We start from the raw sequence: 17,923 nt of genomic DNA, 5'->3' as shown, positions 1-17,923 counted from the left end.
AACACCACTACAAACTCTGAACTTTCATCATAAAAAAAAAAAACTGGTACTTTATCCCTAAAGACTTAAAGGATTGTGAGGTTATTATGAGGTCCTGGCTTTTTGCCTGCACCCATTAACCTCTTTTCCCAGTGTGAAGACTTGATCCGGGCATAGCATCAACTAGCCTCTTCGTTCATCTTTAGCTCGGTTTTAGCTTGGATGATACAGCATCTTACCCAGCTACTTCCTGTGTTTTCCTGGGAAGAAATATCCCAGTGCATGCATTCAAATGAGAAGTAGATGTTAGAAAATAACACAATGTTCTTTGTTTCTTCTTCAGTCCTCTAACCACCCAGTCCAATGGATGTCAACAGGCAAGAATAGTCAAGTACTGTTTAATGGCACTCAAGTGTATTGGCCATGTGACTTCTCAACAGAGCATTTTGGTTCATCAGTGAGGATCTGGACTCTGGATCTGGGTTATTTTTGACCCATAATGGGTAAATATTGGACAGAACACATCGCTGGGTTAAAATTGACCCAGTGCTGGGTTGTTTTAACCCAACTGTTGGGTTGTTATACCACATTAACCAAAATGGAAACGTAGTGCGTCCAGCAGTAAATAACACAGAATGCAATGGCAAGAATCCATAATGAAATACAATGTAGAGAGTTAAAGAAATATAGCACCATCGCTCATGATTTTCAATGAAAGATACTTCAGATAGTCTCCATATCAATGGAAGTCAATGGAGACCATTGTTGTTTGGTAGCCAACGTTCTTCAAAATATTAGAAAGTCATGCAGGTTTGAAATTTCATGAAGGTTAAAAGAAAATGAAAAATAAGATTTAGTAAATTTAGTAAAAACTGCTTTTCCTTATCAACATTCCTTATCAACATTTAAAGCCCCACTAACTTAAAAAATGCACTTTTAAATGTGTTTCTATGAGAAAATGAGTCGCTAGTGTGTGTGCAAAAACATCCTGTTATTATACAAATCCATCTATTCATCTTTGTGTAATCTCCTTTATATCGTAACAGTCACACAAAAAATAAGGCTCTGCCTTATGAGCGCACAGTTTAACCTTCTGCCAGAGACACGTTTTGATGTAGTCCAAAGCACATGTGTAAGAGCTCTACCCCTTACTGTGGGTTCACACCATGCCGCGTTTGAGGTGTCAAATTCGTGTGTACCGCGACTAGTTTGCCGCTTGAACATTTTGAGTTTACTCGCTTTATTAGCGTGTGAAAGTCGCGCGTGACATTATAGTCATCGAGACATTCACACGGAAATTTGTGTCATGGGAGGGGCTTCTGCGACTCCGCTCGCTTCCTGTAATCACGTCACTACTAGAGCAAGCTTTGGTTAATGGTTAACGTGGGTTAGTGTGGCGCGTTTTTCCACCAATGTTCAAATTTTTCAACTCGCTCATTTCCCGCGGCAACGCTCAATTGGCGAACTGGACGCGTTTTTGCATTTTTATTTGCACTTTCTTTGCATTTAACTCTTTCCCCGCCATTGACGAGATATCTCGTCAATCAAGAGAAAACGCTTCCAATGACGAGTATTTCCGTCTTCCCGCAATACCGCAATACAACTTTTGTTTTGCCCTATGGCAAGCTGCTGCATGTCTGTGTCTGTTTTAAAGATCGCTCTGAATGGGATCTCTATGAAAAGTCTGTCACAAAAATGGAATTATCTCTGCTTTTTGCTCAAAATGTGGTGTTTTTGCAGAAACCTACCCATATTCAAAAGCTGATTACAAAAAACTACTGAAGGTAGGATGAAACGGATTTTTTTGTTTGAAAGCAGAGGGTCTGTTCTTTCATTTGGTATATTGTATGTTTATATATTTGAAGAAGAACATTTTCTGGAAGGCATTAAACTTTTGTGAAAATCATGAAAAACGCTGGCGCTGGCTGGCAACTTTTTTAAAAAACACTGGCGGTGAAAGAGTTAAAGAAACATACAAGCGCGTTTTTCATTGCAGCTAAAACTTTACAGACACATTCTGGGCAAACCAGAGACTATTTTAATATTGCTGAAAACACCTAGGTTAGGGGCCCTTTAAATCAATCATATTGATATACAGTAATGTGCAAAAGTCTTAGGCCACCATGCCACCATTAGATTTGTTGTTTTTGCAATGTATATAATGATCATATATAATTATTTCTCACAGTCTCTTTATTAGAATACAACCCAAAATACAAGAAATTTGTTTGTAGTATTAAAAACAGTGAAAAGTATAAGCTGAAGTTTCAAGTATTTAGGGTAAACTCCCCTTCCACTTGAGCAACAGCAGGCAGCTGCAGGATCTCTTAAACTTAAATGAAATGAAATTCTTATTTCTAATTCTAATTCTTGCTGAGGGAGGTCACAATAAATACTGACTGAGGCCTGACATTTAGTTCTGAAAATGTTTTGTTTTTAATTTTTTGTACATATTTCCTGTATTTTCTGTTTGTATCTTAATAAAAAGAGTAACAAAAATATGGATGACATTAAAACTTTGCTAAAACAACAAAGCTGGTGCTGGTGACCTAAGACTTGCAAAAACGTGAGACTGGCTCTGCGATCCTCGAATCAACTTAACCTGGCTGCAGAGATCTGTAATAGGCATCATGGCACCCATCTAATTAGACTGTGCTCATTAGGCCTTCGCTCCGGGAATACTAATCTTATAAACCTAATGGGCATGTTAATAACATGACTTCAAGCGTGACTTTCATCTTATACATAATTAACCAAGCCAGCAGGCAAACATGCTAGCCTTCATAATTGACCTTGATGGGGAAGAAATTTACAGGAAATAAAGTGTTAATCACAATGCTCTTAAAACAAGAATTTATGTGGTGAAGTGGGCTAGTGGTTAAAGATCTGTCTGTCTGGCCATTTTTCTTTCAAAATAAAGTGTGAAGTCCACTTCGTTGGACACCAGAAAAATTGTTTCAGTGATAAATGCACTGTAATTCCCTTTTTAATTAAAACTATTTCTAGATTTAGCTATATTCTATATTTGGACAGTGAGCTATAGGCCCCATATGCATAAAATATCTGTGCTTATTTAAATTTGTGGTATCTTATTGTTATTTTTTAAATAACAGATTAAAATGTTGTGGAATACTTTAAATGTCACTCTTGCCTGTGTGTGTGTGTGTGTGTGTGTGTGTGTGCGTGTGTGTGTGTGTGCGTGCGTGTACATCTGAGTTAGTGATCACAATAAGCTTGTTTGGCTGCAGTGCAACTGTTATCTAGTTTCCTATTTTTCTCGCACCTGAATGATGCAAATGGTATTGCCAGAACACAAGCAAAGGTTTTGGGAAAGTCTCTTGGGAATACTGTGTTACACCCCGTGACGTTTAGTTTCCTTTCTCATTATCAGAGAGATTGTTAGTCGCGCTGTTAATCATAGGTATAGCTTGGCATTTAAGGTTGTGGAGGCTAAACTGGTCTATCCTAGTATCTTTATCGGAACAAATGCTACGATTTTTATTGCAAATTCATTGATTACATTAAAATAACATAGACTGAATTTTAGATAAAAATAAAACATGATAATGGATTGCATTTTTTGTAACTGTGACACACAGTTAAAAGTAAAGAATGAGGACCATTGTTTGTATTTAATTTATAATATTATTCATTAACTATTAATAATAATCATAATAAGTGAAATAACTCTCACGGTGATTAAATATTGAAGTGTCCTAAATCATAATGAATTACAGTTTGTCAGTAAATATAAACATCAATTATATTAAAGTTATGAGGTTTAATGTCTTACACACTATATACACTATGTGTATACTGTAGATATATATATTAACTTACAAAATTACTTCAATTGTTAACACCTACATTTTTTATTTACATTTCACCTTACATTTTCCCTTAAAATGAGAAAATTGAAGTTGGAAAAACATACAATTTTTAAGTGTTACCAATAGAAGTCAATTTTTTTTAATAGATCTAACTATGTTTGGTTTGGGAGACAGTTGTGTAGATGCATTGAACTGTTTGTCACATGCTCGGTTTGTGAGTCATTTAGACAAGGACTGCTTTTATCTAACTGAGAAACACACACACATACGCACACACAATGCCTCATGAACAGTGAGATCATAATAGCCTTCTTGATTGGCAGCGTTATCGTTTATCGTCTTGCTATTTTATTCAAATAGCTCTATTAGAGGACACCGATCTTTTTTACAACTTGACTCAACTAAATTAAGAAACTTTACACAAATATGACCAAGGTAATCATTGTTTATGCCAAACCTTTCATAAAAAAAAACTCAATATCATTAAAAGAACTGATTCCACTATATTAATTTATTATAATTTTACTGATATTGTTACAGTACAATACCAATATTTTTGTCGCAAGGTCATTCATCCTGGCATTTATAATGGCACAGTATATGCTGATAATCTATAGTTCCCAATACAAAAACAGATTTACATGATACAAAGTTTTAATTTATTTGATGTAATCCTTTTCATTTTTACGAGAGGAAGAGGTTCCCAGCTATTATTCATAGTCCGACTAGACATATAAAAGAGCACATATGGTCTGATTCATGATTTTACATTTCCTTTGGTGTGTAAGTGTGTATTAGTTCATATTAACGATATGCAAAAGGTACAAACCCCTAGGCCTGTCGCGATAACAAATTTTGCTAGACGATAAATTGCCTCAGAATTTATCGCGATAGACGATAACATTGATGCTCCGGGGCCATTATAATAATGCAGATACACCTTTTCAAAGATCTATAAACTTTTATTTCTAAACAATAAGTAATACTGGAACTGGAAGACATTTTAAATATCCACAAGAAATGAACAAAATAACAGGATGATTGCGTTTTAGGTGCATATGCATGTTTGTCGTGTTGCCACTACAAACTGCTACGTTTTTACCACAAATGCGACATAACGGCTCGTTCAGGTTTAGTGGTTCACCTCGGTCATTAGGTTTAAATCCAAAGTACTCCCACACTGCAGCTGTAGCGTTTGGTTTTGAAACTTGGCTGTTTACACTTGGTATTAAGATGTGTTTTTGATCAGATCACAAGTGGACGAGAGAGACATATCACGTTTACACCTGGTATTTAAATCCGTCTCTTTTGTCCACTTTCGACCGCTTCTGTGCTGAATACTGTGAGGGGTGGTCTGTCGAGACGGTGGGCGAGTCTCTTCGCTGTCATTTGAACGCCAGCGGGAGTAATTATGAGTTTATATGGACGCAAACTAATATTATGTCCACTGCTTGTTAAGCAAGTAAACATGCTGCACAGTATTTTCTACATGTATATAATAGAGCTTTCTCTGAATTTTCAGCGCAATTGATGAAATAAGATCGCACAACTTTCACACGCTTGCAAAATGAAACTGCGGAGATCACCCGCTTTAGTTTTTCAATGAAAGGCTAAAAATAGCACTGTTCACCTTGTGTCAGAAAAGTCAGAAAAGACGTAAAACATTGTGATCCGATCGATAAAAACGCATGTTAATGACAAGTGTAAACAGCCTCTAGTAATCCATATTTTTCTCCAACTCTCGTCTTAACTAGTGTTTTCTCCTGCTACACTTCTCACGCGGCGCTCATCCTCCTCAGTACTCCTACTGTGATAGGCTACACCAGGAGTCCCCCCTCCCCACACAGATCATGCGACTGACAAATGACTGACGAGGGTTCACTCCTTGTCACTCGTTGCACGGAGCGGTCATCCAGTCTCTTTGGTAGAGAGAGAGAGAGACAAGGAAAACAAACAAGCATGCAAATGTGAATTATTGCGGCCGAAAAAAATGATCGAGCTCATTTTATTTACCGTGCGATTAATCGATTTATCGTTTATCGCGACAGGCCTACAAACCCCAAAGTAAACGACAACGCGAGTTATCGTCTCCAACGTAAATCTCTTTTCTTGGACTACAACAAACACACAGATTTAGGCAACAGTTTACTTCCTGGGATTGGTGATGTAGACAAGACCGACATTATCATAATTCCTCCCGCTTCGGACTCCCTGCCTGTAAGTTAACTCCTGTTAGCATTGCATTGTGCAAATCTTTCAAACATGGTAAGGAGCGTCACATTTCCTGCTGACAACAGAGGTATTCAGGCCAATTACAACGTACAGATCAGCTGGCCAATCAGGGACACAGAGCTTTTCAAATCTGTGCGTTTCAGGAAGAGAGTGAAATCTGAAGCCATATGGTATGTGGAAGACAATGTGTTTTTTAACCATAAACCACACAAACACATTGCATTATATCAAATACACAAAATAACGTTGATTTTTCAGCAATTAAATAGGTGCTCTTTAAAAATGTTACTATAAAAATTGGCTAAAAAAGGATGTGATGAATAATTTGGCATGAAATCTCTCGCCGCCTTTCTGACCTGATTCTGACCACCTGTGCCTTATGGGATCAGACGGAGTGAGGTCACATGACTAAACCTGGACAGCTCCATCCTTTTAAACCATCCTGCCAGGCTAATCCTATTTAGAGTGTTCTAGATGCTAAATAATGTTTACCTCTTCGAAAAGGGCTGAATAGAGAGATTAAATTTATCAAAAAAGTTGTATAGCGTCAGTGTTTGTTACAGTGTATATAGATCTCATAGAAAAATAAATATAGAGAAAATTATAAGAAGTCATTTCGGAGTAGAAGAGACATTCAGTTCTGTTCTGAATTTCAACAACAAACTTTGGATCCTTTACTTTGTATCCACAACTTTGTATTACATTACTTCAGGAGTTTCGCTTTCATATTGACTAAATTTATAATTTTTGTTCCTTCTTTCGACGCTAACCACTAGAGGCTTATTAAAAACCTCTCTTTCACACTGATCTGAGACCAGCTTCGCTTATCACTACTTAATACTGTCTTCCAACATACTGATAAACTGGTCTCAGTTTAGCTAAAGAACCAGTAAGACATACATTTCCATTGGCTGCAGGTAGAGACAGGTGGCTTTAAGCAGCTGAGCCTTTGTAAATGCATCCATCGATCTGTGGGTACAAGGCACACACACCACGCCTCACTTATATAAAGACAGTCTGACTCAGCAAAGACGGTCTCCTAAATAACTTGAATCAAACCACAGTTTTATTTCAAGCTTATTTTTGTTTTTTAAAAGAGACACTTTACATCCACTTGTTTGTATGACCCGTTTTAACATTCTCAATATATAAATAAAGCTGAAAATGTATTAGGAAATTCCTCTCTCAGCTAAATATCTCCTCAATATGGCATTTTGAGTTCTCCATTGCTGGTGAACGACGCATCATGTGATCCTCTTACAAGCACAATTCAATTTCAGAGCCATCAATAGGCCATTATTTCAGTGACCCTTTCGTCTGAATGTTTAATTATGGTTAAGCACTTTAGATTTTATATAGGGGGAAAGAAAGGTAAGCGTTTTACTATATGATAAGAGGGGTATGAGGTATGTTTTTTTATTTTCCTTTATCTGAGTAAAGAACCGTGCTAATCTGGATGTATCACAATACTACCATGTTTTTTTTAACCTGATGAAAATCACCTAAAATTCCCCAAATAACAGAAATGCATGCCCGTATGCATAAGCAACATTCTCTACCTGTCCAAGCATGCCAGTCTTTTTCAGGACAACTGATGTTTGTCTCATAGGGTTACACCCATAAACTCCAAACTTAAGGTGTAACAATTGTGCAGTGCTTATGTTTGAAGAGCATTTGTGACCATAAGTAGCACATGTATATTTGTAGCAATAGCCAACAATAAACTGTATAGGTCAAAATTATAAAAAAAAATTTATTAAAAGGACATTAAAGGTGCCGTAGAATGTAAAACTGCATTCTTGGAACAAATCCTGGATGTAAATGGACATGTAAATATGTATCTGGATCAATTTTGCACTAAATAAAACCACATACCTTTTATGTAGATATAAGAAAACAATGTATCATATTGTACCAGTGCATTCTTTGGCACCTTTAAGTAAAGATATTTTGTAAATTTCCTACTAGGGATGGGATGGGATGAAAATTTCATATCATGATTATAGTGAAGTTATCACAGTTATCAATATTATCATGGTTTTGTTAAAATGAGATCAAAATGTTCAAAAAGAACTGATACACACACTGAAAATATTATTAAAATATATATATATTTTTGAAAATCACAATTTAATATTTAATGTCCCTGAAATTATTTCTGTGGTCAAAAATCTGTCTAATAACTTTACCGTGAATGAATACAATAAATTATCCCTTAAATGCCTTCTTGTGCCAAAACTATGTTGCATGTGCGCCCCTGCGTCAAACTGAACCTGGCTGGACAGGATTTACCGTAAGTTTTCAAAATCATGGTAATAAAACACGGTTGTAATGCTAATTAAATTTTAAACAATACTACTAACCGTCAGGACATTTTATCGTGGTTAATCGTGAAACTGGTAATCGTCTCATCCCTATTTCCTACCATAGATATTATTTATTTATCATTAGTAATACTATGTGTTGCTTAGGACTTTATTTGGACTTTAAAGACAATTTTCTCAATATTTAGATAAACAAAAATTATTTGGACACCTTTTTCACTTTTCATGTGACTCGCCTGGACAGAAAGATAGAATAAAAACTGGACACAGAGCGACAGAGAGATCGACTCTTGTTGGTTTAGTTGTGTTAAATACATCTCTCTTTTCTACATTCCACATTTTCCGCTTGAAAGAGAAGAGCTTGATATTTCCATCATCGACTTTATCTCTGTCAAAACATGACTCTTCCTTTATAATACTTTAGAAGTCTTCTATTAGGATCAAGCTCTCTCTCTCTTTTACACCCAATGTGTATCCTTCTAAAACCTCTTCAGTTTTCAGTTTACTTTTTTTCTGAACCCAAATCCATCCACTCGGATATTGGTGGAACGACCTCAGCATTATTACATCATCTTTCAGCACAGCACTTGTCATTAGATCATTCCACTCAGAATAAAGTCACATGTTGCTGATGTTCGACAGTCCCCGAGGGCTCTGGGCTCCACTGAAACTTTCCTATCACTTATCAGTTACTCAGAATGGAATGTAGACGGTCAGCTGGAAAGTCTACATTAATATTTAAGAGAACAAATTTAGCCATTCTGTGATAAGGACCTTATAGTGATTTTCCCAGAAAAAGAAAATAGATTTTATTGTGCTATATCATTTACACGACAATGATTTGAACCATAAATGGGAGTTTTTATGTAGTTTGACTGTTAATTTACAAGACAATGTTACAGGGCCTTGAAAGTGTACGTTTTTTAATGACGCAAACTACGCAAATGCGCATCTGTGATAGCGGTGATGTTGTGCATTTGTGTGTAAATTCAGTCTATAAGCATATATATATAACTTATCTGATTGTGGACGCGCCAAACCCGCAGGGTTTATCCCCTTGGAGCCATTTGGATTACTTTTGTGAAGGATGCATGCACATTTTTTGACTTGATGTAGCAGACCCAATAACTTTACATTTTGTTAATGGAAAGATCTAGGACATTTTCTAAAATAACTGAAAATGTGTTCGTCTGACAGATTATGGACATGCATCTCGGATGGCTTGATGGTGAGTAAATCATGGTTTTAATATCATTTTTGGCCGAATTATCCCTTTAAATAAAATATGATAGACATATAATGATTATAATTATTGATTACCAACAAAATCATTAGTTGTTTGAAGATACAGTTCATGTATTGTGCTCATACATGTGCGTTTTATCATTTAAAGGGCTACATATTAGAGCTCAAAACGATTGATCACAACTAATCGTTTGCAAAATAAAAGTTTTTGCTTACATCATTTATGTGTGTGTACTGTGAATAATAATTATGTATATATATATAAATATACACAGATGCAGGTATATCTTTAAAGAATGTATAAACATTTTATATTTACATATAATTTATATCATATATAATTATAAATATTCAATATATAAATAATTTTTTCCCTTCCAATTATACATGCAAGTGTGTGTATATATGGACGGTTTTATCGGATGCACATGCGGTGACGCGATTACACGTCTGGTCGGCTAAACTGAACTCTTGAACAAATACCTTGTTGAAAATAACAAATGTTTTGGTTTCCTAGGTAATCTACGTGTTGTTTATTTTGCTTGTTATATAATAAACTACTTCACAAAGACTTTGTTATTACTGATTCTTACCCTACAGTCACATTAGCTACAAAAGTGAACGACACCGAGCGACACGCACTCGCTTGATGGGCGTTCCTTGGCTAGTTTCCAAAAGCGGTATCAAAAGTCACTTTAGAGGTATTGTTAAGTTTCAATAACGGTGTTTTTGGATTTAAAAGTATTTATTTCTCGATAAAAGTAACAAAATATATGAGATAAAATGCCAAACTTATCAGATATATACATAAATGCGCATTTTCCGCCATCTTGAATTATTTTCTCAGACTCGACCACAGACCTACGTCACGCTGCTCCTTCACTTCGATTGGCAGTCGCTTTGTCGCATCGCTCAGCATTTGCATAAAATAGCCTGCTTGTCTATTTTGGCCCCGCCTTGCTCGCGCAGCGCCGAGCTCGTCGCTTGTCGCAGGCAAACGGCCACTTCCATTGAAAATGAATGGTAGCCTGTCGCTCTGTCTCTGTCGCTTGTAGCTAATGTGACTGGGGGGTTAGCGTAGTTTACCAGTAGTTAGGTGTGTTCCATGAAAGCTGCTTGTTTGTGTTGTTACTGTTGAAACCGTCTATGTAAGTTATAACTGACGATGGGCCATTGAATTATAAGAAAATAATGCATACCCAATGGTGCAATGCGGCACGACGCGAAGCGGAGTGGCGTTACACCGCGGGTGTGCATTATTTTCAAATAATTCAAAGGACCAGAGTCAATTTTTCCTCTTATACCACGGTTACCACAAACATTGCTCTGGTGCCTATTTTTAAGACATTTAACAAGTTAGGTGTGCGGTTATCAGAAATTAATGTATACCCACGGAACATTTCTCAGCCAATCGGAATACAGCATTCAACAGACCCGTGGTATAAATATAATTACACAGTACACACACATATATGATGTAAACAAAAACTTTTCTTCTGCAAACGATTAGTCGCGATTAATCGTTTTGCAGCCCTAATTTTAACCCAGTTTAAACTGTTTGATAGAGAATTATTCAAACTGATGTGTGAACTATTTGGCCGCTGTATATTTGTTTTATTCTCTAACCAGCAGGTTTGTATTCCAGCTCATGCAGGTATGAGTTCCAATAAACTCTTTGCTGATGCCGACTACAGACGATGAGATTAGGTCTGTGCATGTGGCTCGAATTACCTCTGAGCCTCCTGGGACAGGATATGGGCAGTCACGTTACTTCCTGTCTGAGTATGGGAATTATTCAGAAGCTTGTGAGGGTTGAAAGTGCATGAAGTGCAATGAATGTTTCTTAAAATAACTAATTTTGCAAGTCGTTTTTAAAAAAGCATCTTTTAAATTATGACGGATATAATGTTAACGTAATGGCAACTTGTAGAAACATCAGGAGGCCTCGATATTCCCTAAACAGACAGGAAATGCTGATACGTCTCGTCTTCTTCCTAATTCTTCTCTTTTTTCGGACCCTACAGACCTCTTACAGTTTCTCTTTTCCAGTAAATCTTTATTGAATATTAATTTGTTCTGGTAGTTTCCTTTGGGGATTTGAAGACAGCAGGGGTTTCCCACAACATCCACTCCACCGGTCACATGATGTACAACAGAGACATTTTCTGTCATGTGGTGAATTATCTCACTAATTTACATTCAACACTGTTCTTGTGGACCAGACATTCAGATCCATCACACAGCGTGAAATACCCTTTATTCAATTTATTATGAAAACATGAGAGACTGGGCTGAGAAATAGAGGCGGGACATCTAGAAGAGAAGTAATACAGAGATAAAGCCAAAAACAACTCATCGTCTTTTCGAACGGAAGCAATCACAATTTGATAAAGACAACTACAATGTTATGGTTTTACATAAAAAATATCAGTATAAATCATGCAATAGCTATGATGCAATAGCTAATATACGAGTAACCCACTGCTAGCCAAAATAAACTTAAATTTGGTTACAGGTTGTTTTGGCCTAAATAACTTGCAATATTTATGATACTCCATCATGTAAGCAAAGTCAACAGTGATTGCAAGGTGTTTGGTTTCATTTATAAATTTCATTTCATTTCATTTTGGCCTGTGGTAAGACATCTATTACATTTTCACTGGCTATGTTTACATGCACAAAATTGTGTCAATCCGACTGAATTTAATCCGATTGCAGGTTACGACAGTACCGTTTACATTGCAATCTGATTAAAATGTTTGTTTACATGTACACTCTATATAATCCGAACCAAACGTTGCGCAAGCGCATATCCAGGGTTGCCAGATCACAACAATCTCAATGGACATTCAAAACTAGCCCAAAAGCATCCCAATGACTATTCACAGCCCAAATGGCATTAACTAATGAACAAAACAAGTTTCCCAAATCTGAGGACTTGGCAACGCAGCGCACATCATCTTTCGTCGAGTTTATAAACGTACAAAGTAAATGCTGAGTTGGATAAAGTTGTTATTAAGAAGTATTCAGATATAGGCAATAAAAACACACTTTTCAAAAGACACAACGCTGTTTAATTGCTTTACGTAATGATATGAAATACATGAAAGCTGCAGAATGTACAGCGTGTGACCCATTACCTTAATAATGTGTGTTGCCATTGCATGTTTCTGTGACGAGAATTATGTGATACGTAAATAAAAGGTTTATATATGATGTGAACTTAAGCAGAATTCTTCTGTGCATGTGCACAAGGATTGAGAAAATTATGATTCACGCATCTACACCACCCCTTTCAATAAAATCGAATTTTGCATTCGATCGACCTTGATTGTATTGATTAAGATGTTTACATGAAAGCTTTTCAATCCGATTGAGCCATCAATACGATTACAAACGGATTATTTCGTTGCATGTAAACGTAGCTACTGACAGCCCATGGACTTACAGCATTTGCAATGTAGTTGGACGGTTATTAGACTTTAGTCTTTAAACGCAAAATTGCTTGCTGGGACACATCTAACATCTCACATATCTGTAGTTTTTTAAGCCATCTCATCTGTATATCATTTTCACATATTTTTACTACATGAAAAAATACATAAAGTATATACATGCAATAGTAGCCCCTGACATGCTTGTGTATGCTAATCTAACGAATTGCAACAGTACTATGAAGACGTCTATCTTACTATTCTTTTGGTGGAAAAAAAAAGATGAACTTTGCAATTTAAAACAGATCTCAAATTTCCATTTCACATGCATCTCCCTACATCTAAAATGGCCATTTGGCAGACAGTCTCTGCAAGCATTAAAGTGCGAGCTACTACAGGTGGAGGCAGTTAAGAACAAAACAACAAATGACTCCGATGTCACTTCCTCTGTTGTCTGGGCCGGTCACAACCACACAGGGACCCGTCTCATTCTCTATGCTCTTCTCCTCTTATCGCCTTTCGCTCCATCTATCCTCTCATCTGCCATACTGCATTACCACACATTAGATCAAAAAGCTGTAGGGAGGCAGGGGGTGGACTGCGCTTTTCATAGGCAATCACACACACACATACATTCATGTGACAACCACGCTGCTGAGCCCAATCTCATGACACAGCCCTCTATAAATGATCGGTTAGGGAAGGAAAAACAAAGCTTTTGATTCCAAGCGAAACTGACTTCTGTAACTTTACTAAAATGATAAAACTTTACTTCATGATAAATGCATTTCGGTGTCTAGAAGGAATGACTTGCATTTGATCGCTTTGCATGACAAATAGTGTGTTAAGCCTCACGAATGCAAAGTTGAGCGACATTTTCAAATCAACCTTGCATTGTGCAGGGCTCAACACATGGGATTCTTGTTGTACTTTTTCTTTAAAAAGTTTATTTACCCTGCCAACATTTCAGTTGTCTCATAAGGTAACATATTTTATTGGTAAATATGTTTATATGTAGGAAGAAAACCATTTGTATTTTAATACACTAGACACATTTGAAGTGGATCAAAAAGGTTGAAAATTGCGCATTGTTGTCCTAAGACTTTTGATCTACTTCGAATGTTGACTAGTATTGTTATAATAGTTAAGCTAGAGATGATTAGTTCTATAAATCTAATATTTTCGAGACACACAGGACTGGACTTATATGACAGGTAACCATCAACCGGTCTGAAAACACTCTGTGTCACCTTAATAATAATGATCCCTCCTCACGTGATATGGATTACAGTAAAACTGTGGTAAGCAAACATAACTCACACACAGACAGGTGACATGAGATAATATTATTGCTCTCATCATGTTTATCTCATATTCCTCTTCATCTTTTCATCAAGTATTCTACCGACTGTCTAGACGTAGCGAGAGATTTTGCTCATCTGTTTGCGTGTCTGCTTGGTTATGGCGACAGACAGCACAATAACAGATTCATTTGGCCTTCGGTGATGGGGGACAGAATTCACAGGCTTTTCATACCAACCCGGTGACAATTTTAAAAATCAAAATGTAGTAGTTTACACTGAAAAAAATATTCATTCAATTTACTCAAATTTTTTAAGGTAAGTGGTTGCAATCAATTTATTTAAGCTACATTTAAACAAAGTTTTTTGTTTTGTTTTTCTAATATTTTTGTTGTTTAAATGTAGCTTAAATAAATTGATGTCGACCACTTAAACAAAATTGAGTAAATTGAATTATTTTTTTTCAGTTTAGCTTTATAGTGATAACATAGACAATGTATACTGCAATATTAAGTATCAGACAAAACTATTTAAACAGTAAATCCAATTGCAAATCCTGTATTCCTTCAAATATTCCAATTCAGAACTTGTTCTTACACATAAACTCAACATTAGGTTCAAAGCACACATAACATCCAATGTTTGACTGCAAAACCATTAGCTCTATATTGTTTATAGATTTGTACAGTAGTATAACAGCCAAATTATTCATCCATCCATGATCCTGAATATTCTTTCCAGTCTCAGGGAAGGGCAGGAACCTATCCCACTGCCGAATTATATATTATTTAAGTATAAAAAACTCCCTTGTATTTGACAACTTATTTTAAATAAATTTATTGGTACACTCTAAAAACCGTTGGGTTATTTGTTTTACCCAATAGGTGGGTTAAACATATTGGGTTGTTCTGTTGGGTTATTCCTAGCTTGTATTGGGTTATTTCCATAACAACCCAGAGAGTTGGGTTAAAATCGGGCTCACGTCACGCATTTTGAATTTCAACGGTTGACCGGTGCCACTGCTGAGTGCGGACAGACACGAGAGGTACGTTTTAAAATATATATCTCTGTGTAATGTTTTATTTTGCTACAAAGTGTCTTTAAGCTCTAAAACACAGTAAACTATCAGTCACGTTTAAATAAGTGTACAAAAACGCTGCTGTCTAGTTTTTGTCCGTTACACCTGTTCCATTGATTAACTGTTACCGATGCCAAACGCGTTTTTAAGCCATCATAAACGTAGAGAGACATCGCAATTTATTTTAATACTAAACAGCACCAACAGCATGAGCCCTTACGAAAATGAAACATTTCTTTTTTTAGTAGTATAACGTTAGTTTCATGGCGTATTGATTGCCATATTGCTTTAACCATGCTTTCTGTAACAGACAATGTTTTTTGGTTTAAAGTGTAGTAAAAACCGTTTTTTAACTTTTGTAAGGGATGCAACCGGCTGCTTTTTGCTCCAAATATTTTATTTTGGCGGTCTGTGTTATAGACACAGAGCTGTAATATAAATGTCATTCTGAATGTAAATGTCTTAAGAAATGACTCGATGACATTTTATTGTCGTTTTACTTCAGTATAATCCCTGATAAAGCGCTGTTTAATCCTGCACGTACTGTTTACTGTAACCCCGGTAACGGTTGAATTTGCAATTCATCTACTGTCAAAGTAGAGTATTTATTCAGCGTGCCAGATGTGTTTGCTTTGAGATTTAATTAATTATTATTTTCTTTAAATGTAGACATTCTTGGAGATGTTGCATTAAAAACCTTACAAAATGGCCAGCAAGATGGTTCAGCCTTCCTACCAAGAGGCAAAGCAAACATTTATTAATTTGCAACCTGTAAGTATCATTTATGACACTTAGTTTTTTTATCCTGTTTATGTGTGCATATTTACATTGTGAAAATTCTGTCTTCAGGTCAGAAAACAAACATAATTCAGTATTTGGAGGAGGAGGTATGACGAAGACCCCATGTCCTCCTATGGGATGAATTCGACTAATCACAAGCCTTTGTTATCGTGGGGAGGCATGCATGGCCCAGGAGCAAGACCAGCAGTTGACACATGCTTTAATTTTTTTTTTTTACATTTTATACAGAGTATCCCAAGCCTTTCACTACTGTTAAGTAGTTTCTGTAACACACAATACATTTTGTACCATGTGATGTTTCCTGAACACACTGTCACCTGCTTAAAGGGACAGTTCCCCCAAAAATGAAAATTGTCATAATTTTCTTCCTCTCCTGTCGTTACAAACCTGTACACATTTTTTTGTTCTGATGACCACAAAGGAAGATATTTTGAGTAATGTTTAAACCAAACAGATCATGAGCCCCATTGACTGTCATAGTAGGAAAAAAGAATACTATGAAAATGAATGGGGCTCATGATCGGTTTGATTTCAAACATTCTTTGAAATATACCTTTGTGGTTATCAAAGTAAAGACTTATATACAGGTTTATAACAACATGAGAGGGAGAAAATTATGACAAAATGTGTGAACTATGCTTTTAAGCAGTTTGTAGTTGGATAAGATTGAGTAGATTTGTTTTGTTCTTATGTTTTTGTTTATTTATGTATGTATATATTTATGTATGTGTGTATGTATTTATGCTTCTATACATGTCTGTATTTATACATTTAAATGCAGGTGCAAATGACTAAATGAAAATAAAGCATTATAAATGTATTTGTAAGTTTTGTATTATTTATTTATAAAGCAAATAATAGTAATAAATAATAATAATAATAATAATAATGGGGTTAAAACAGCATTGCAAAAATAACCCAACAAATTGGTTATTTCATAACCCAACTAATTGGGTAAAACTTTCTACCCAGTGCATTGGGTTAAAATAACCCAACAATGGGTTGGTGCTATAGTAACCCACCATTGGGTTATTTATTGGGTTATTTTTAACCCAACTGTTTTTAGTGAGTATACTTGTATTCCTTTAAGTTCTAACCCTAACTCATGGATTCAATTACTGAGCAAATCTCTTTTTCTTAACAGCCAACTTTGATTTTAGTACATTTGCTTTAGTATGTACTCATGCCAAAGTGGTTTAAAAGGAGATTTGTGAAGTAATGACATTAATTTATCGACCGCGCGCATAATAAACGTCTGGATTACGTAATAAAGCAACGTACCGTCACAATTCCAAACAATGCGCTTCATTGTTTCTGATGGAATGTGACGAGATTTTACGTAAGTCATTGTTACTCACACACACAATACTCTTGGGAAAAATAACCCCGTCTTTTTGGCGGATTGATTGCTATCTGTATTACCATAATTATAGGCTGCTACACATACTGGCATCATGGTAAAACTGTGGTTAATGACAATAGTTATTCATGTTTCCTGTTGTTTCACTACAATTCCATAGTTAAACTATTGTTACATTAATACAATTGTGATTAATTTTATTAAAGGTAATTCTGGCTTTTGTTGAAAAGCAATAACAGCATTTCTGCACGAAATTTCGCATCGGTTTAAATCACCCACACCTGTCCGCGCATGCGTAATACGACCTTATATTTATTGAGGCCAGTTTTGACATTTCAT

The 17,923-nt window shown here is 35.9% G+C and overlaps 1 protein-coding gene and 1 long non-coding RNA gene across 9 annotated transcripts in view; one reads left to right on the top strand and one right to left on the bottom strand.

The window, feature by feature from the left end:
- The window catches only part of LOC135746602 (phospholipid-transporting ATPase IH-like), a 91,198-nt gene that overhangs the window by 72,181 nt on the left and 1,094 nt on the right, over positions 1 to 17,923 (bottom strand). The gene's annotated exons all lie outside the window — the stretch shown is intronic.
- Positions 15,185 to 17,044, top strand: LOC135727161 (uncharacterized). The gene is made up of 3 exons (XR_012336618.1): positions 15,185 to 15,390; positions 16,093 to 16,194; positions 16,273 to 17,044. It is a non-coding gene; the product is annotated as an uncharacterized lncRNA (long non-coding RNA).

This window comes from Paramisgurnus dabryanus, chromosome 4 (assembly GCF_030506205.2).
Source record: "Paramisgurnus dabryanus chromosome 4, PD_genome_1.1, whole genome shotgun sequence".
In the NCBI taxonomy this organism is placed as follows: Eukaryota; Metazoa; Chordata; class Actinopteri; order Cypriniformes; family Cobitidae; genus Paramisgurnus; species Paramisgurnus dabryanus.
Note: the sequence above shows the minus strand (reverse complement) of the source record. Positions and strands in the feature narration are given on the sequence as shown.